This window comes from Panthera leo, chromosome B3 (assembly GCF_018350215.1).
Source record: "Panthera leo isolate Ple1 chromosome B3, P.leo_Ple1_pat1.1, whole genome shotgun sequence".
In the NCBI taxonomy this organism is placed as follows: domain Eukaryota; kingdom Metazoa; phylum Chordata; class Mammalia; order Carnivora; family Felidae; genus Panthera; species Panthera leo.
In genome coordinates, this window is record NC_056684.1 from 12,207,246 (window position 1) to 12,226,458 (window position 19,213).

At 44.6% G+C, this 19,213-nt stretch overlaps 1 long non-coding RNA gene across 8 annotated transcripts; it reads left to right on the forward strand.

Annotated features, from left to right (window-relative positions):
* Positions 1 to 1,210: 1,210 nt before the first annotated feature.
* LOC122221656 lies at positions 1,211 to 10,889 on the forward strand. 8 transcript variants are annotated; one of them, XR_006203367.1, is made up of 5 exons: positions 1,211 to 1,656; positions 4,697 to 4,775; positions 6,424 to 6,598; positions 7,088 to 7,667; positions 9,971 to 10,889. It is a non-coding gene; the product is annotated as an uncharacterized LOC122221656 (long non-coding RNA). The 8 variants fall into 8 exon arrangements; XR_006203368.1 differs by lacking the exon at positions 1,211 to 1,656 and adding an exon at positions 1,669 to 3,321; XR_006203371.1 differs by lacking the exon at positions 1,211 to 1,656 and adding an exon at positions 6,835 to 6,878 and having other exon boundaries at positions 4,250 to 4,775.
* Positions 10,890 to 19,213: the final 8,324 nt, after the last annotated feature.

Here is a 19,213-nt window from a genome sequence, read left to right on the forward strand (position 1 = left end):
AGGGATTCCCTACTACTGATGGATTATAGAGCCCGACCCCCTTGCTTATGAATATACATACACTCATCTTTTCCTAGGACGTGCATTATTGGACCTTGTGTATTTGCCTCCTGCAAAGGTCTTGCCAATGGCTGCCTGTGTTTTTGCCTTCGGCATCAAGACCAGAACCATTCAACATGAACTCCCAACATAAAAATTCTACCTGCCCTTTATGAGCGTTCGTGGTTTGGCCCATGCCTGCCTCTCCAGCCTCATTTCTCCCAGGCCTCTCTGAGCTCCCGCCCCCTGTCCCACTGTGGACATTTTAGATCTGCCACGTTTCTTCTCTGCACTTAGACATTTCTCCTGAAGTTCCTTCTGCCTAGAGCACCATTGCCCTCCCTCTCCTCACACCCTTTTCAACTAGGTAATTCCTACTCATCTTCCAGATTCCACCTCCATTGTTCTTAGAGAAGCCCTATACCTACATTACATTGGGGCTTAAAGCTCTCCAAGTGCCATGAACTGTGCCTTTAAGATACCTAACACGGAGAAGTATTATAGAGTTACTTGTAATCTCCATTAGGCAGGGGCTGTCCTTCTGTTCACTATTATACTCCTCAAGTCCAGCACACGATAAGTACCCAATAAGTATTTGTTGAGTGACCGAATGAATGAGTGAATGAATGAATGAGTGGGTTTAGTATTTGGAACTTGTGTTTGTGCCTCTAGAGAGGACGCCTCTGGACTTGAGGTTATCCTGATTCCGAATGAACATCTTTTGCAAAGCTCTAGAGTCAGAAGCAGCCATGGTCCCTGCTTGTGGAGCAAAGAGTCTGTTAGCCATTGGCTGCAGAAAAGACTCTGAGCTTTGTCTTTTCCAGGACAGGCCCCCAGCAGAGCCATACAGAGTGGCCAGTTTGCCTTCTGGCCCATTGGCGTCTTTGGGTTCCCACCCCTACAATGTGCCCCGGACCCTCAGATCTTCTTCCATATCTTGGCAGGCTCCTATGCCTGCATTTCTGTTCTGTTCTGTCTCCAGAAACCTTTTCCATCCCTGGCTGTGGGGCCTCCGGGGACCTTCTGCTCTCTGAGCTCCTCTTTGGGGTGTCTGTGTCCTTCCCCGGACACAGGGAAGGCTCCAACGGTTGCCTTCAACTGCCGTCAGAATGTTCTATCCTTAAAATTCTCAGGGGTTGGTGCCTGCCCTCTGCAGCTAGGTGGACTCCAAGGCTTTGAGCCCAAAGTCCAGGCTTTCACCTTGACGGTTGGCTCAGCCTTCAGTAACCACACAGCCATGCATGGCGATTCGATTTTCTGACCAAATTCTTACTCAACTTTTTCAAGGCAGTCATGGCTGCCTGCCTGAGCCCTCTGGCGTGGTTTCACAACCTCACTGGACTCTCCCTGCCTTAGCTGAAAAGAACCCTCTCGTGGGAACTTTGGCAGACCCATCTGAGGGAAATTGGGGGGCCAAAGCACTTCCCGTCGCTTCACGTGGTCCAGCCCCTGCAAGGCAACTCTGACCCCAGGGTGCAGCAGCCCTTGGTTGCAACTGTCCCAAAGCAGCGTCTACTCCTAAGACTGGAACCACATCGGCCTCTCTATCCCAGGGCTGGGGCCACACCTTGAGGAGGAGGGAAGGCCATGTTCATGGCTCAAAGAGACAGTGCAAAGGTGTCATTTAGAGTGGCTTCCCCTTGGTCACAAACGTGTTTATCTTTAAGAAATATGAGCTTGTCTTCCCTACCCCTTAAATCCTTCAGGCTTGGCCGTCTTTCTTCTGAGGTTCTATCTCAGCTGTGCAAGTTGGGGCTTCCTCTCTTATTTGATTGTGTCTTTAATAAAACCCTGGGCTAAAGGCCCATCTGCTCTGAGTTGGCTTTGGGCCCTGGGTCTTAGTCTGGCCACTCTTGGTGCTCCTGGGACAGGGCATAGTGTGCTCCTCTCTCATTCATGCATTCATTCATCCATTCGTTCATTTAATATCTGTTGAACTCCTATGTGCCAAGCACTAGCTAGGTCCTGGGGATACCAAAAGTGTCAGGCAAATAGAAACGGGTGCTGATCCTTAGAGAACCCCTTGTCTAACGAAGGGGGCTCTTGGATGTGAGGAGGTATGTGAGTGAGCCATGCAAGCTGGGGATAAAAGTCAAGAGGCTGTGAGAACTTGTAGATCGGGTTTGAAATTTTCGTGTTTTGTCCTAGAAGCCTCAGGGAACCATGGAAAGATTTTAAGCAGCGGAGAGAAATGGTCACATTTGGGTTCTTGGAAAAAGACCCTAGCTGCTGTGTGGTTTTTGGGAAAAGACCTTAGCTTCTAACACCAGTTAGAAGGGGGAGGGGAGTGGGGATCGGTCAGGGAACCCATCAGGCAAGGCCAGTGTCTAGGATTGGAGGGGCTTGGGGAGAAGGGGTTGAGAACATAACCCACGTAGAGGAGGATGGCAGACCGTGGGTATAGATTGCAGAGGCAGTTGACCAACACTGAAGGCAGACACTGGAGCAGGGACACAACTGCCAGGCGTGGAGCGGATTGAGTTGAGGTGCCTTTGAAAGGAGGCGATATTCAGGTCAAGAGCTCAGGGGAGAGGTGTGGCCTATAGATAGCCATTGGTGAATTATCTGCTATATGTAGTTACTCCATAGGAATGGTGGAACTTGCCAGGGAGACAGACTGGAAAAGCGAGGGTGCCTTGGGGTCAGGGAGGTGCATCTGTCTAAGGAGGTTGAGGAGGAATGGCCAGAGAAGTAGGAGGGATGCCAGGGAGTGGTAGGGTCACAATAGCCTTGAAGGAGTATCTCTGTGTTTCTCCACGACCATTTGCCTTAATCACAAACACGTCTCCTTCATCCTGCATGTTAGATGTAGGGAGCAGGGGGCAAACTAGTCTGGTGCTAATGCCCTCTGGAAAGGGCATGTGGGCCCTCAGCCTGGGCAGGAGGGCCAAGGAGGATTCTGGCAAACTCCGTGAGATTAGGTGGCAACGGCAGGCACATCAGAGAGTTGGGGACAGGCATGGAGAAGCTTGTGGCAGTTCAAGGCTGGGTGGGAGAATTTTCTCTGTCTACAGGTCCATGGACTGTGAGTTCAGGGACATTATAAAGAAAGAGAACAAGGAGACCAAGGGACAGGAGATGCGGGGTCTCTTTGGAGGTTGTGGGGACTAACAAGCTCAATTTGGGAGAGGTAGTGAGAGGGAAGAGCAAGGCCAGTTCTGACCACTGGCTTCCAAGAAGGCCAGCTTCCATGGCCTGTTGGGTCTTGAGATAGAAGCTATTTCCCACCCCTTGTCATATGGGCATGTTTCTTGGAGAAGCAAGGAGTAAGAGTTTGTCAAGGTAAGAGAACAATCAGAGGGGAGGAGAAGATCACATAAGGGAAACCAGTGAGGATCTGAAAGGGAACAGGCCAGTACTCCAGGACTGTTGTTCCAAATTTATTCAGGCACCGAGAAAATTTCTAAAGCCCCTCTAGCCTTTTTTAGAGCTGCTCAAAGCATATGGGGCATGCCTAGGGCCCAGAGAAAAGGGGCAGTGGAGAGGCAGGCTGAAAGAAGCAGGGAGGGTCAGCGTGGGCCACAGGTTAAGATGACTTCAGCAGATAGAGGTAACCATCAGATCCTCTCCACCACTCTCTGGGCCAGCATACCACAGCTAGCACGGACAGACTCCTTCACCCCTCGCCAAAGCACTGGGTCTGGCTGCCATCTTGTGTCTGGCTATTTCAGACAGCCCCCAACTGGAGTCCCTCACGGTAAAGCCTTACCACGGAAAGAGCAGTCCTGCCAAAGTGCAGGCTTAAGTCCATGGACGGGGAAGAAAGAGTACTTTCAGACCCCCTTTGGAGTGTGGCTTCCTCATGACTTCCAAGGCAAGACATACATTGGGACAAAGAAATAGGTTTTCAGGGGGAAACAGGAGACTCAGTGTGGGTACCAGAGATGGCCACCATGACCCTGAAGGGACAATTTTGGAGTGGTTCTCCCCAGGATGGGGGGCAGGGGGCAGGCAATGCTTGCACTTCCAGCCCTCAATTTCCCCACTTGTAGAATGGGGGGTCATGGAAGAGTCTACCTGAGAGAAATGTTGAGGATTTTACGAGTTAATTTTTATATAGGATACTTAGAACAGCCAGACACATCACAAATGATAGTAAATACTATCACGATTTCACGAGACATTGTCCATTTACATGAAATTTTTGGACTTTGTGGGCACATAACACATTTCCTACCGATGTGACTCTACACTGCTCGAAAAGTAGGCATTCCAGTTTAATGATTTAATAGTAATGAGGAGATTTAATTCCAGAATTACATATTGGGATCATTTTGAAGAACTTTTCCACGAATGCTTATTAGAGTGGAAAGGATACAGAGTCAGGTGTCAGAAGACCGCAGATATTTGTTCTAGCATCTTCCATATGCTAGACTTCAATGGCCACTGTGATAGAAATGGCACTTGCATTAACAGAGCTGATGACTCAGTTGGGGAGACAAAAGTTTTTAAAAAGTTACAAATTAGGATTAGTGCCACCAAGGGGAAAATCCCCAAGGGGAAGAATAACAGAGAAGGCATCTAACTTTAGGTCATGAAGATCTTCTCTGATAAGTTGACATGAAGCCAACTTTTGGCCACTCAAAAGTGGTTACGGAGGTGTCTGGGAGGTGGGGGGTATTCTGGGTTAGAAAATGATTTCCTTTCCCAATCTTAGGCAACCCTGCGAGCACCAATTTCTACATTTGTAAAATGAAGATAAGCCTACCTATCCAACTGACCACAACAGAGCTGAGGTGAGGATACAATGAAATGATGTGAAAGAATTTTGTTAAGCACAGACAGATGCACAAAGAATCTAGGAGGGAAGAACTCACTGACAATTTCCTTTCACTTTTTCTATGCATTCAATTTGGTTTCTGTGTCTAACGCGACTGTAGTACACGAGGTCTGTCCGGGAGGGGCAGTGGCTAAAGACCATGTTGAGAATACGTGACCTTGGCGTCATGAAAAGCTGTGCAAGGCGAGAGGGGTGTGGAAGGGACACAAAGGTGATTCTCTGGAGAGAAGATGGCTGAGCTGAGCTGTAGGAGACGAGTGGGAGAGACTCCAGTTTTTTGTAAAGCTTAAAAGCTGGAGAAATTTTAGTGTGGGGTAGTTGGTACATATTGCAGTGCTCAGTAGACACGAACCCTTCTGGGACCCATCCTCAGGGAAGGGCATAGTCAACGTTATTTAACCTTTGCCAAGCTTCGCCACGAAGTTCTGGAAATAGGCAGACATGCTTTTCCCGGGGTACTCAGAGCTGTGACTTCCATCCAGTAGGTAATTACCAAATGTTTGATGCACTGAAGGACACTCCAAGATGGGAGGCATCCAGGGGGAGCACTGCCAGGTTACCCTGCAAATTCTGGGCTATAAAGGAGTCTGGGAGATGGGGATGAAAACTATCTGTGGGTTTGCAAAAAACCATCTTATTCCACACTCACAGTGAAGCAGGACAAGTGCTAGAGATGAGTGAATCCAGGAACTGCCGTACTCTGGGGAGGAGGTATACCCCTGGGCTGGACGGTGGGGCATCAGACATTGCCATGGTTCCTCTTTTAATATGAAACCTATGGAAGATGCTGTGCTGCTCATGATATCATAGTGTCACTGCTGGGCATTGGTGACTACCCAGCCTGTGTCTACAGTTTCCAGGTGGAGTTTTCTGATTGTTATTGTATTGGTGATTTTGAGAACATTTAAGGGGAAAAAAACATCAACCAGTTGAAGATGTTGCCTAAACAGGACTTGGCAAGATCATGTCCCGATAAAGACATTTTCTCAGCTACTCTTTCAAAAGACAAAAGCGCCAAAACAAACATTCTAGTGGAGGGGCTCTCAGATGCCCTTCAGTTGAGAGGGGAACCCTCTGGAAGGGAAGGAAATGGTTAAGGGGGCGGGGAGAGGGTCTTTTTCTTCCAGGAAGGGAAGGTCAGAAGGAGAAGGGACTGACTTTTGTGACACCATAGGTTTCTGTTTGTGGCTATTCCTTGCAGAGTCTGGGCCCCATGTTCAAGGGCACTTCCACAAGGGTCCATGGAAAACCCCTCAAGCTAAAAGCGACTTTGACTTTTGGAACTGAAAATGTTAACTTGTATGAATGGCCTTGTGTAGGTAAAGAGGAGGGACTAAGGAAGGCATTTGGAAGAGAAAAGTATAGAAGGGGCCAAGAGAAACTAAGGGCTCTGAACAAGAAGGGGAGCTGGGTCAAGGGAAGGAAACCAAACTTATTCAGGATTAGCGGAAATGACAGAATGGCAAAGGAAATCAGGAGGAGAAACTGGGAGGCCAGCTCAGAGCTGCTTGGGCTTGTAGGGGAGCATTGTGCAGGGACAGGGGGCCGGACATGAAGGGTCTAACCATTTCCTGTCTTGCACCTGTCTCTTTTTCCACTAACAGCCACCTGTCAGCAGTGCGTGGGCAGACTCCCGACTCCACAAGAATGGAGGGAACTCAGTGCATCTCATGGAAGGAAGACCTCACATTGCCAAGTTGTCAGTCCTCCCCGAATGGATCCCTGCCTTTGACCCAATTCCGATGAAAATTGCAGTGAGAGCTTTGTGCACTTGGAAAGGTATTTCTAATATGTATTTGGAAGAATTCATTTTGGAGAAACAAAAACTCCCGTGTGCATGCGCACACACACACTCTAAGATTAGCAAGTAAAAGCTTGCATTGTTAGATTCTGAAACACGCTTTAAATTTGAAATCTTTTGAACGGTAAGAAGCTAGTGGCCAAAGAGGCCAACGATAAAGAATACAAAGCCCAGATATGGGTTTATTTTTGCCTTATCTGTCATTTCCATTTAGGACTTTGAGTACAATAGATGCATCACTGTTCGGAGCAAAGCAAGGTAAGTGCCCCCCGTTCATTGCCATTGTGGCGCAAAGACTAGGGTGAGGGCAACACCAGCCAAGAGCGCCATTGTTTCACATCATGTCATGCTGTGTTCAGCGGCTTAGCAATCTTCCTTTTGGTCTTTACTACTTTTTATAGCTGGAACCCTGAGAGCTGTGAGTTCTGTGTTTGCTGACTAGCTGGTGTTCTTGGTTTTCTTTAAAGGTGTGAAGACAAAGGCGAAGGAGGGCAGCGTGAGGCCTCTAACATCCTACAGAGCCGGGGCAAGCGAATGCCGTGTCTCCACATTCACTCGCCGCTTCTGAAAATGGTTTTCCTGTTTTCTGAAATTCATCTGCGCGCTCTCTACCCCCGCCCCGCACCAACCTGGCCACCCTGTAGATTATAAACGAAGGCCCATATCCTTCAGTATATTGAGTCGGTGATTTCACTGAATGAACGTGGCATTCCAAGTCAGCGAGTAAGTGTACGTCATACAATCATTGGCCCAGAAATTACATTATTATTATTTTTATTATTATTATTTTTCGGTGAGTAATTACTGAGTGCCTGCTCGGGGGCAAGCTGGGCATTGTTGTGGGTGTTGCAAACCAGCACGTGAACAAAACAAATGAAGTCTTTCCTGTCCCAGGGAGCGGCCAGTTTTTAGGGAAGGAGAGGCACAGTGAACTAGGAACCACCCCAGAAGCTGAATCTGGCTGTGGAGACAGAAGCTGCTGGCTGTGGTCAAGGAAGACTTCTTGGGTGAACTGGGGCACTTGGGAAGACGCCAGAGGACGTGCAGGTGCATGCCATGTTGCTATCTGGGTGACAACATTCCGGGAAGTGGGTGTCGCAAATGAAAAGGAACAACGGGTGGATTGGCTGCCCGAAGTGGGTCAGTTTTTATACCTCTTCCTCTGTCCAGTAATTAGTGTCAGTAATCGTGCAATAACTAGAAATTGTCGTCTTGATGCCCTCTTTGGTTTTAAATCAATTTAAAGAGGTTACATTTCATTTTCAAGATAATATTCAATTTCAGAAAAATATTGCATAATGATCTTAATTATGTATATTTGCCCTTCACCCCCAACCCCCCCCCCAAAAAAAAACCCAACCCCTACATCTTAAAGAATCACGCCGTGTTCACCTCTGAAACTAAACACAAAGAACTCCAAGGGGTCAGATGGAATGACAGAATGAAGGAAGTCCGATTCTGATCCTTTGACTCTGTAATCATTGTGCTATGGTTGTGTCTTTTGGGTCTATTGTTTAAAGCTCAAACTCAGAGAAATGTAGGGCAGGGGACTGGAGAGCCCAACTGTGCCCAAAGCAAGCTCCAATGATTCTGAACCATTATCAACGAAACTGCGAAATGCTGTCGATGAATCCATGGTTATGTAGACCTAATATTTATTTGTCTTTGTGTGTACGTGTGTGTGTGCATGTGTGAGTCTGTGAGCATGTGTGACCTGCCTGCCTGCTCCCCAACTCTCCAGTATGTGCCTAGTCCCAGCATTTGCCAATCTACAGTGTGCAGATTTTCCTTAATCACGTCTGTGGCTGAAGTTAGGTTAAGTCCAGTAGCTCTCAGGGCACCTCCCAGCTTGTGGAAGGTTCTTTGGACCTGTATTTCTATGGCTCTGATGGGAAGAATGAAAAATTTATGTTCATCAAGCTTAGCTCCCTGAGGTTTTTGTGTTTCGGACTCTCCCACAGAATTTACTGTGAGGGAGCCTCTTCCTTTCCTTTCCTTTCCTTTCCTTTCCTTTCCTTTCCTTTCCTTTCCTTTCCTTCCCTTCCCTTCCCTTCCCTTCCCTTCCCTTCCCTTCCCTTTCTTCTTCTTCTTTGTTTATTTTCTTTTTTTTAATTTTATTATTATTTTTTTCTTTGTTTATTTTCGAGAGAGAGAGAGAGAGAGAGAAAGAGAGACAGAGCATAAGTGGGGAAGTGGGGGAGGGGCAGAGAGAGAAGGAGACACAGAATCTGAGACAGACTCCAGGTTCTGAGCTGTCAGCACAGAACCCGACGTGGGGCTTGAACCCACAAACCGTGAACTCATGACCTGAGCCGAAGTTGGATGCTCAGCCAACTGAGCCACCCAGACGCCCCTTGAAGGATCTTATTTCTATGTCACATCTTGCAGCTGCTTACCCTGTCCTGTCTTTGCTGGCTTCCCCGGGCTCCTGTTTCCTGGGAGTTTCAGTGCCATAGTGGAGCAACCAGATGAACAGAGGTTGTGGGTGAGAGTATCGTGATGCCTGCCTCAAGGGCATCCATTGTGCAGAAGAGAGACAGCCACCTACCGTTCTGTTTGGATGGATCCCAACTCTCTGATTGGGTAGACTTGCAGGGGGTGGGCTAAATGTTTTCCTTTTCTTTTTTTTTTAAAGACAATAAAGCAGCATTATTTCATATGGTTGAAAAATACAGCGGCTTTGGTTGTTTTCATTTAAACTAACCTAAGTTGGCAGAAGTTTCTAAATGCCGCTCCGTTTACCTGAAGATTGCCTCTCAGTCATAGTGCATATATGTCTCCATGTTCAGCTTTACCTGTTTGAGAATGTAGTAGGACAACAGGGGAACGGAAGTTCTGGGTGCCTGGTCAAATCATTTTCTTGAACCGTAATTTACGTTAGTGCCTCTGCTGGGGAGAAGCTGGAAGGGGTAAGGCTAAGAGGGACTTTATGTCTCATCACGTCTCTGCAGGCAACAGATAAGATGGCACCTGAGAACATTACCCCTCAGTTTGCTCACAGAGGGTGGTACAACCCCAGTCCAGTGAGTCGATGCCTTTAACGGAGGGCCTTTCCCTGGAACATGGCTGACATTGGTACCCTTCAGGGATGCTGTTTCTATGTCTATAATGTCCCGTTGTTGTTGGCTTTAAGGTGAAGGTTTTACATACAGGGATCTATTTGCTTAGAAGCTGGACGTTGCATGATTTGGCATAAGCCAACTGGGCTGACAGAATTTACCTCTACCTTTAGGTGGATGCTTGAGTTACACTGGGTATGAGTACACTGGGAAAATGACCCCAGCTGCCTCGGGTCTCTGCCCACAGGGTATGAAGGAAACTCAGGCTATTCATTTTTTTTTTTTCTCTAGAAAAAAATATGTTTACAAATGTGAGCTCTGAAGAAAGGAGACTTTGGTAGCCAGTGGAGGCCACTGTGTTCCGAGACCTCAGATGGCCTTCAGCGTGAAGTAAGCCTTAACTGAAGAGCTTCACTTCTGCTCAGCCAGGACACTTTCAGCTTGTCTCTCAGTCTCCGGGGAAGTAATCTTGTTTAACGTCCTGTATTTTTCTCTCACAGCCTCTTGTCCATTGGGTGACAGGAAAAACACTAACTTGGGTTTTGCGTTATTTACTTTCTAAGATCCTAATTAAACTCCATCTGGTGCTGTTTATGGAAGGGAAGAGGCCTCTGATAAGCACAGCTGGGGAGAAGGTTTCCCAGTGCTGCTGTCCCGTGATTTTGTTCACTTGCTCTCAGCACAGAGGCCCCTCAGTGAAAGGAAACCCGAAGACAAGATATCTGTTCAGAATTTCATCAAGTCCTCGGATTTGGGTGGAGATAGATGCATGACGTGGTATGGAACTGGAGACCCAGAAGATTCTGGAGAGTCTAGAACTCACTGCCTTTAAAGGCCCACCTGTCTTTCCCTTTCAACTCCATGCCAATGCTCATTCATGGCCCGACTGAAGAAACAAAAGGAAAATTAAGCTATTTGTGATCAGAATGTTGGGTCTTTAGATTGGGGAGGGACCAGAGAAGACATTCCACCCAATATCCTATTTTTCATAGACTGATCTAAGGCCTATTTACCCCCATGACACGCTTGTGTGTGATCAACACTGGCCTGCCGATAATGTGTCAGAAATTATTGCAAAGGACAATAGTTTCCTTCCTCGATGGCCAGGGATATGTGGGGCTAGGATCAGAACTCTGGGTCTTTAAAAACTATCCTATTTTTTTTTAAACATATGAACTGGATAAAAGTTATAAATAAATCAAAGTTCTTATTTTCTGTGTGGTGAATTCTCCTACCTGGGCCTGGAGGCAGAGTCTGCGCCATGGCCACATTTCTGCTCCTCTCGGGGTCCGTGGGACCGTGTTCTGTGACAGGCGAGGTCCCTAGGGACCCAGGCAGCCATTCAGACAACCTTGACATTTGATGGGATGCGGTCATGAGTGTTCTCTGTGGAAGAAGGTGCTTACCTGGCGATGTGGGAGCAGATTGCCGCTGAAAAGCTCACGTGGTGAGGAAGCTGGGCATCCCCTTCCAGTCAGTAACGGCTTATAAGATGCTTCTGTGCCTCTTTCATGAGGAATGTGGCAATTCCAGAGGCGAGGTTACCTGACAGTCTTATAAATATGAGGGTAAAGGGGAAACGGTGTGTGAATGTGGGAGCTAGAGGTGGTGGGGGGCATAGGAAGGACGTAACTCGGGGAGCAGAGAAGCACAGCAGGCTCTGTGGTCAAGAAGCGTCTGGGGGGGATGCTGGGGACCATTAAGGGCCTAGGGCTTCTTGGAGGGGGGACAGTTACAATGTAAAGTGATCTGAGCCCTCAGTCTGAGCATCAAACACATCATTCTCAAAGCAACGATATAACATGTCCTCCCTTCACGTCACTTCCTGGCACCACTTTCACAGGGACCCTTTCTATTTCTGGTTGAGGCATGAAGGCAATAGGCTGTGTGTGTGCGTGTGTGTGTGTGTTGAAGCTAAAATATCAATTCAAACTGACTGCTATAAATTTAGGAGATCAATTGTGATCGGTGCAATATTTAAGAAATAACTAAATATCTAAAGTATATAGGTATATATTCAAAAACGATAGGAAATAAAGAGAAAACAGCTCACAACAATGAAATCAATGAAACTCAAAAGAACATAGTATTGGAGTAGACAAATATAATCAAAGAGAGGGGTGCCCGGGTAGCTCAGTCGTTTCAGCGGTCTGACTTTAGGTCAGGTCATGATCTCACGGTTTGCGAGTTTGAGTCCTGCACTGGGCTCTGTGCCGTCAGCATGGAGCCTGCTTTGGATCTTCTGTCCCCCTCTCTCTGCCCCTCCCCTGCTGGATTGCTCATTCTGTCTCTCAAAAATAACTAAACATTAAAAAAAAAAAGAAGAAGAAATCAAAGAGAAAAATGGCAGAGGTCCTCTTTAGTAATTACAGGTAATGTGTTAAAGTTTCCAAAATTCAGTGAGTGACGGAATGGAAGGGAAACACCAAGATCCAATTTTGTCTTGTCCACCTATAATTTGCTTTAGATGTCACATTGAGAAAAGGTGAAAATGAAAGTATGAGAAAAGATGTTCTAGGTAAGGAGTGAAAGAGAAGAGAGATGTGAGGTCTATAATAATTGAAAAAAAAAATTGACTTGAAGTCAAAAACTCTTACAATAGACAAAGAAGGGTATAAGGTATTGGTAAGGGTAAATTACCAAAAATACATATACGTATGTAAAACATTTGAAAACACCCATGAAATTTACCCCCCAAAGCGGGGGGTGGGCACCTGGTTGGCTAAGTCAGAGGAGCGTTTATGACTCTTGATCTCAGGCTCGTGAGATCGAGCTCCATGTTGGGTGGAGAGATTACTTAAAAACAAACAAGTAAGTAACCTTTAGGAAAAAAAAAAGTCCTCCAAATATAGGAGTAAATATCAACTGAATTGAAAGAGAAATCGTTGCATGCTAATATCGAAGACTTCAAGAGCCCAATTTGAAATGGGGAGCACATCACATCAAAATCAATAAGGAAAAGCGGACAAGCATAGCAGTAAATGTATCTAATAGCCAAAAAAACAAAACAAACAAACAAACAAAAAAAACCAAAAAAAAACACACACACCAGACTTTGAAGGCAATTTTTTTGAGAATTTTTCTTGAAAAGAACTTTGCTGAGGACACTTTACTTCCTCATACAGAGCAAGAAGCGCGCGCGCGTGTGTGTGTGTGTGTGTGTGTGGTGTTGATCACTTCAGGTCAACAAAAACGTGTAAAAAAAGTTACACATGTCACTTTCAGTAAGAACCACAGTGGCTGGTGCCTGGCTCCTATTTTGAGTAAAAGACAGGAAATGAGCCAGGCAGGTGTGGGTGAAGGTGGCTGTTTTGCCTGCATAGCGTTTCCAGAGTGCGTTGGGGCAAAGAAGGTTGTTTTTGTGCACCAGTGGTGGGCCCTGTGTGAATCCAGATGTGAGGTTATCTAAGGACTCGTTTGGAAGGACTCACTGTGAAGGCAACTGGAACTCCGTGGGGAGAGGCTGAAGGGGGTGCTGGCTTCCGGGGGACCACAGGAGTAAGGGGTCATCTGAAGAAGCCAAGCGTCTGAGCACCTAAAAGAAAGCGATGGTTTCTGATGGTCCGGAGGTGGGTTCTAAAGGATGGTGAAAGTGTCCCATCAGGTAGAAATATCAGCCACGTTCAGAACACCGGGCCAGCTTCTCACAGTGCCTGGGGGAAGTAAGAACTTTCCTTATTTCTCCCTCTGTTTCATCCAGCCAACCCTGGAGGGGTCAGCACTGCATGTATTTGCAGAGGGAGAGGTGAACGGGGAAGAGGGGAGGAGCAGAGCTCACACCATTGTCCTGTCCACGGGTCTCTGCCTCCCTGCAGGCCCTGGCTGGGGGTCCTGGGGGACAGGGGTCAATATGGAAGAAGACTGAACTGTAAAGTATGCTATGACGTGACATTTTAACTTCTGGACTGAGAAGGTTCTATGACAAAGCGACCGCAGGACTCCGTGTTTCTTAAGAGTGGCCACAAAAGTCATGGGAAGGCTGGCTTTTCTTGGTGGAACGGTGTAAAAGGACCCTTGATGAAGCGCTGGTATGAGAACTGAGTACAGTTCATTTGTAATTGAGTCCAATTTCAGATCTTGCCAAATGAGCTTACACACGTCGATGACATCCTAAGTCCAAATCTGGCTCACCGTGAGCTTGGGAAGACCGTGGCAAAGTTCACCGAGGAAGAAAGAAAAAGTGCAGGAAAGAATAAAAACAGGTGCAGCTTACCTTGCCAGAGGGTGAATCAAATCCTAATATTTGCAGGAACTCACGGGCTTACTGCAAAGACCCAGGGATGGGCTGGTGAACCAATATGGTTAGTTCAGGACAGATAACCGTCTATGTGACAGTTAAGGATATACAGATCACGGCACAAACCGGAAACAAATTGCTCACCTTTAAGTGCCAAGACAAATGGTTGCCTATTTTGAAAAACATAAATTTGGATCTTTCAGAAAATCAAATGATTAAATACTTAAATATAAATAATGAAGCTATAAAGTATATGGGACAAAAAAAAACCCGGAGAATTATTATTTTGTTTTGGATCACTTAATATGAAGCAATGATAGTAGATACAAAGGAAAAGGATGTTAAAATGCACTTCATTGAATTCTCTTTGTCAGGGTGCCTGGGGGGCTCAGTCGATTAAGCCTCTGACTCTTGATTTCGGCTCAGGTTCCGATCTCATGGTTCGTGAGACCTAGCACTGCGTCGGGCTCGGCGTTGACAGTGCAGAGCCTGCTTGGGATTCTCTCTCTCCTTCTATCTCTGTCCTTCCCCCACTCTCTCTCTCTCCCTCCCTCAAAATAAATAAATAAAAACTTAAAAAAAAGAAATATCTTTGCCAAACACGTTAGAGTCAAAATTAAGAATCTGGTGATATTTGGGTTTCTGCCAGGATGATGAACGAGGCATTTGGAATGGCTCTGTCGCTGAACACAGCTAGAAATATTGGAGCAAATGTATTTTTTAAAATCCCCAGATGCGTACATGATGACACACAATATAAAGAACATGAAGGCAAAAATACAATGAATGTCATGTCTTCGAAGAGTTAAGATCCTAAGTTAGGTGTTGGCTTAGGCCATTGCTTGCATGGTTTCCAAAGTCATGGGTAGGACTCAATTCCCAACATCCATGCAGGTTGCAGGTTTGAATAGGAGATCCCCTCCATGCAATTGTGATTCTAAAGAAATTATCCTTTTAAGGGCAAACCAGAAAAACCCACCTCCCACATCTGCAGGGGACTGCAAAAATAACCATTGGACGTTGGACGTAACACTTGGAATCGAATTGAGGAGCTGGGACTTTCCCTGAGAAATTGTAACAAACTTCACCGTTTGCCTGTTTGCTGCCCCCAACGCCTGCCACCTGACAGGTCTCTAGAGTCTCAGTTTGAGAATTTAGCTTAAGTGATTCTGGACTGGAAATTTCCATACATGTCTGGCAGAAGCAAACGCTGATTCCATCTGGAAGAATTTATCCTCCCTCTCAATTAAATTCTGGAAGAAAATCAGCAGCTCACAATAAAAAAAAATTACAAGACACACGCAGAAACAAACTACGTGGAGTGAAACCAGCAGACACAGAAACATCAGATTCTTGAAGATTTCAGATATGGAAGTTATCGGATGCAGAAAAACACATCTGTTAAATAAGTTTCAAAATGCAAAAGAACAACCTGAAACTGAATACAGGACAAAGAGATTTGTAAAAGAATCAGATAGTCCAGAAATTAAAGATAACTGAAATTTGAAACTCAAGGGTTAGATGTTTTTGCGTGCAGTCAGAATTGAGTGACAGGTACCAGATTTTTATACTTTTGCCTTAAACAACTAGAAAAGGAGGCCAAACATAAGAAACACGAGTTTTTAGACATTGGGCAGCAGGCAGACAAGGACCTCTCAGCACTCAACAAGAATTAGAATAATTTGGTTCCCATTAAGCAGAGTGGAAAGCCCTCATAATATATGAGACGTCAGAATAATCCTCAAAAGGGTATCACCTTAATAATGGATCTAAATTAATACTACACTAGGGGCTCCTGGGTGGCTTAGTTGGTTGAGCGCCCGACTCTTGATTTTGGCTCGGGTCATGATCTCATGCATGATTCGTGAGTTCGAGTCCTCAGTTGGGCTCTGCACTGACAGTGTAGAGCCTGCTTGAGATACTCTCTCTTTCTCTCTCTCCGTCCCCCCACCCCGCTCAAAAATATATAAGCAGTTAAAAAAAGAATGCAAAAGAAGGCAGGGAAAAAATTTAAAAAGAGACAAACAGAAGACAGAATAAGTAGAAAACGAATGACAAAATGACAGATTTAAGCCCAGCTATATTCATAATTACATGAGCTGTAAATGATATAAACAGTGCAATCAAAAGACAGATAGTTACAGATGAACAAAAGGAACGCTTGATTATCTGCCGCCTGTGAGAAACACACTTTAACATAATGATACAGATAGTTTACAAGCAAAAGGATGAAAACATACATCCTGTGCAAACACTAATCAAACTGCTACCATTGGCATGTTAATATCAGCCAAAGTAAAATTCAGAACAAGGAATGTCACCAGTGATAAAAAGGGCCATTTTCATACTGATCAGGATGATATAACAGCCCCAAACGTGCATGCTCATGAGAACAGAGCTTCAAAATATGCTACCCAAAAACTATTAGAACTGAAAGGACACATAGACAAATCCGTGATTCCTGTCGGTGATTTCAGCACTAATATATCCGGAATTGAATGAACAAGTTGCCAGAACATCAGTAAGGGTATGGAAGACTTGAACAAGCCCAAAACCAATGTGCTCCAACTGATATTTATAAATCGCCCAAACTGGAAAGAGACACATTCATTTCAAGTGTACGAGGAACATTCACCAACATGGACCATAACACTGAACAAAACACGTCTCGATAAATGTAAGGTATCGAAGTCGCACAAAGTGCGTTTTCTGCCTACAAAACATGAACCCACAAAGAAGAAACAGAGACAGGTCTGAAGAAAATTCCCCAAATGTTTGGAAAGTAAACAAAATCATTCTAAATAAACCATGGGTCAAGGACAAAGTCACAAGGAAGATTTGAACTCGTTTTGAAGGGAATGAAGAGAAAAAAAGATACCATATCAAAATTTGGGGTGTGCAGCTGAAACAATGGTTAGAGAGGGACGTGTGGCATTGCATACTTACTGTTACAAACTGAACTGTGTCTCTTCCCCTCGTCCCCCTCTCGCTCCTATGTTGAAATCCTAATCTCCTGTACTTCAGAATTTGAAGTTGGAGAGTGTCTTTAAAGAGGTAAATAAGTTAAAAGGAGGCCATTAGAGTGGCCTCCAACCCAATAGGATTGGCGTCCCTATAAGAAGAGGAGATAGGACACAGACACACACAGAAGGAAGACACATGGGGAGAAGATGGCCAGTTGCAAGCCAAGGAGAGAGGCCTCGGATGGAACCGACCCTGCTGATACCTTGATCTTGATCTTCCGGCCTCCAGAATTGTGAGAAAATAAATTTCAGTTGCTTATGCTGCTTACTCTCTGGTGCCTTGTTGTGGTGGCCCTTGCAAATTCATATACTTATTAGAAAAGAATGAAAGTTCCCAAGTCAAAAATCTACAGATCCACCTTATGAAAATAGACCTATATAGAGGGGTGGCTCAGTTGGTCAAGCTTCCGACTTCAGCTCAGGTCATGATCTCAGGTTCGTGAGTTCGAGCCCCGCATCAGACGTTTTGTTGTCAGTGCAGAGCCCATCAGATACTCTGTCTCCCTCTCTCTCTGTACCTCTTTCACCCGTGCTCAATCTCTCTCTCTCTCTTCTTGCTCTCTCTCAAAAATAAATAAACATTTAAAAACAATTAAAACAAAAAAAATAGAATAAAAGTGAAGCAGGAATCTATAAAATAGAAAAACAGGAGAGAAAAATCAATACACCCCAAATCTGGTTCTTTGAAAAGGGAAATAAAACTGATAAATCTAAGTCAGTTAACCCAAAAGCTGGTTCTCTGAAAGCAGTAATAAAACTGATAAGACATGAGCCAGGGTGATTAAGAGGCAAAAGTAAAAACTCAAGTGAATGTCTGGGTTGATAAAGCACTGACAGGGATCCTAAGAGTATGAGGATGATAAGAATACCGTGAACAACATTATGCCGATATTTGCAACAAGTTAGATGAAACGGGCACATTCTTAGAAAGACACAGACTACCAGAGCTCACTGAAGAAGAAATAAATAACCCGAAGAGCTTTCTATCTACTAAGTAATTCTAATTTATGGTGAAAAACCTTCCTACAGAGAGGGGCTTCTCAGTTTACTTTAGTAAACAATTCTACACAACCTCTTCCCAGCAAATAGAAGAGGAGGGTACATCCCCTCACTCACTTTATAAGTTCAGCCTGACCTTGAGACCAAAACAACACAAATCCAGTTCAAGAAAAGCAAGCTACAGACTGATTCACCTCGCGGACAAGGAGGCAAAGTTAATTAACAAATTAACAAATTTTAGCAAATCAAATTTAACAACATATAAACAGAATAAGAGATCATTACCAAGTGGAGTTCATGCCAAGAATACATGATTAGTTTAACATTCACAAAACATTGTAGTTTACCATATTAACAGAGCAAAAAAAAAAAAAATCATCTTGATAGATCCTGAAAAAAATTGATACAGTTTAATATATATTCATCATAACAATTCTTAGGAAACTAGTAATAGAAGAGAACTTCCTCGACATGATAAGGGACATGTATAATAAAATCCCTACAGCTCACATCCTACTTAATGGTAAAAGAGTGAATGCTTCTTTTTCTAAGACCGGCAACTAGGTAAGGCTATTCTTTTTCATTGTCCCTTGTATTCAGTATCATTCTGGAGGTCCTAGTCAGTGCAGTCCAGGCAAAGCAAGGAAATAAAAGGTATACAGATGGAAAATAAAGGAATAAGACTGTCTTTATTCACAGAGAGCATAATTGTTTATGTAGAAAATCCTAGGGACCTTACAGAGCTATGAGTAGCATTAATAGGTGAATTTGGCAAAAGGTCTCGGAACCAAAAGAGTCCGTTGTGCTTCTACATACTAGCAAGACACTCAGAAATGGAAATTTAAAAAATATCATTAAAAAATATCATTTAAAATATTATCAATACCTAAAGCATTGAGAGATCACTTAAAAAACATATGCAATGCCTATGCATTAAAAATGATGAAATATTACCAAGAGCAATGAAAGGAAAGCTACATAAAAGCAATGATCATAGATTGAAAAACTTACTATCATCAGGCTATCGATTTTCCAAAATTTGACCTATCTCTATGTCCGTTGGAACCTCAAAGTCCCTGCAAGCTTTTTTAAAAACAGAAGGTCAGCAGCAAATTCTCAAATTTATGTGGAAATGCAAAGTACCTCGAAGAGACCAAAACAATTTTGAGAAAGAACAAATTGGGAAAAATTGCACAATCTGATTTAAAGACTGACTATAAATTTATAGTAGTCAGGGGGTGTGCTATTGGCATAAGGATGAAGATATAGAACAAT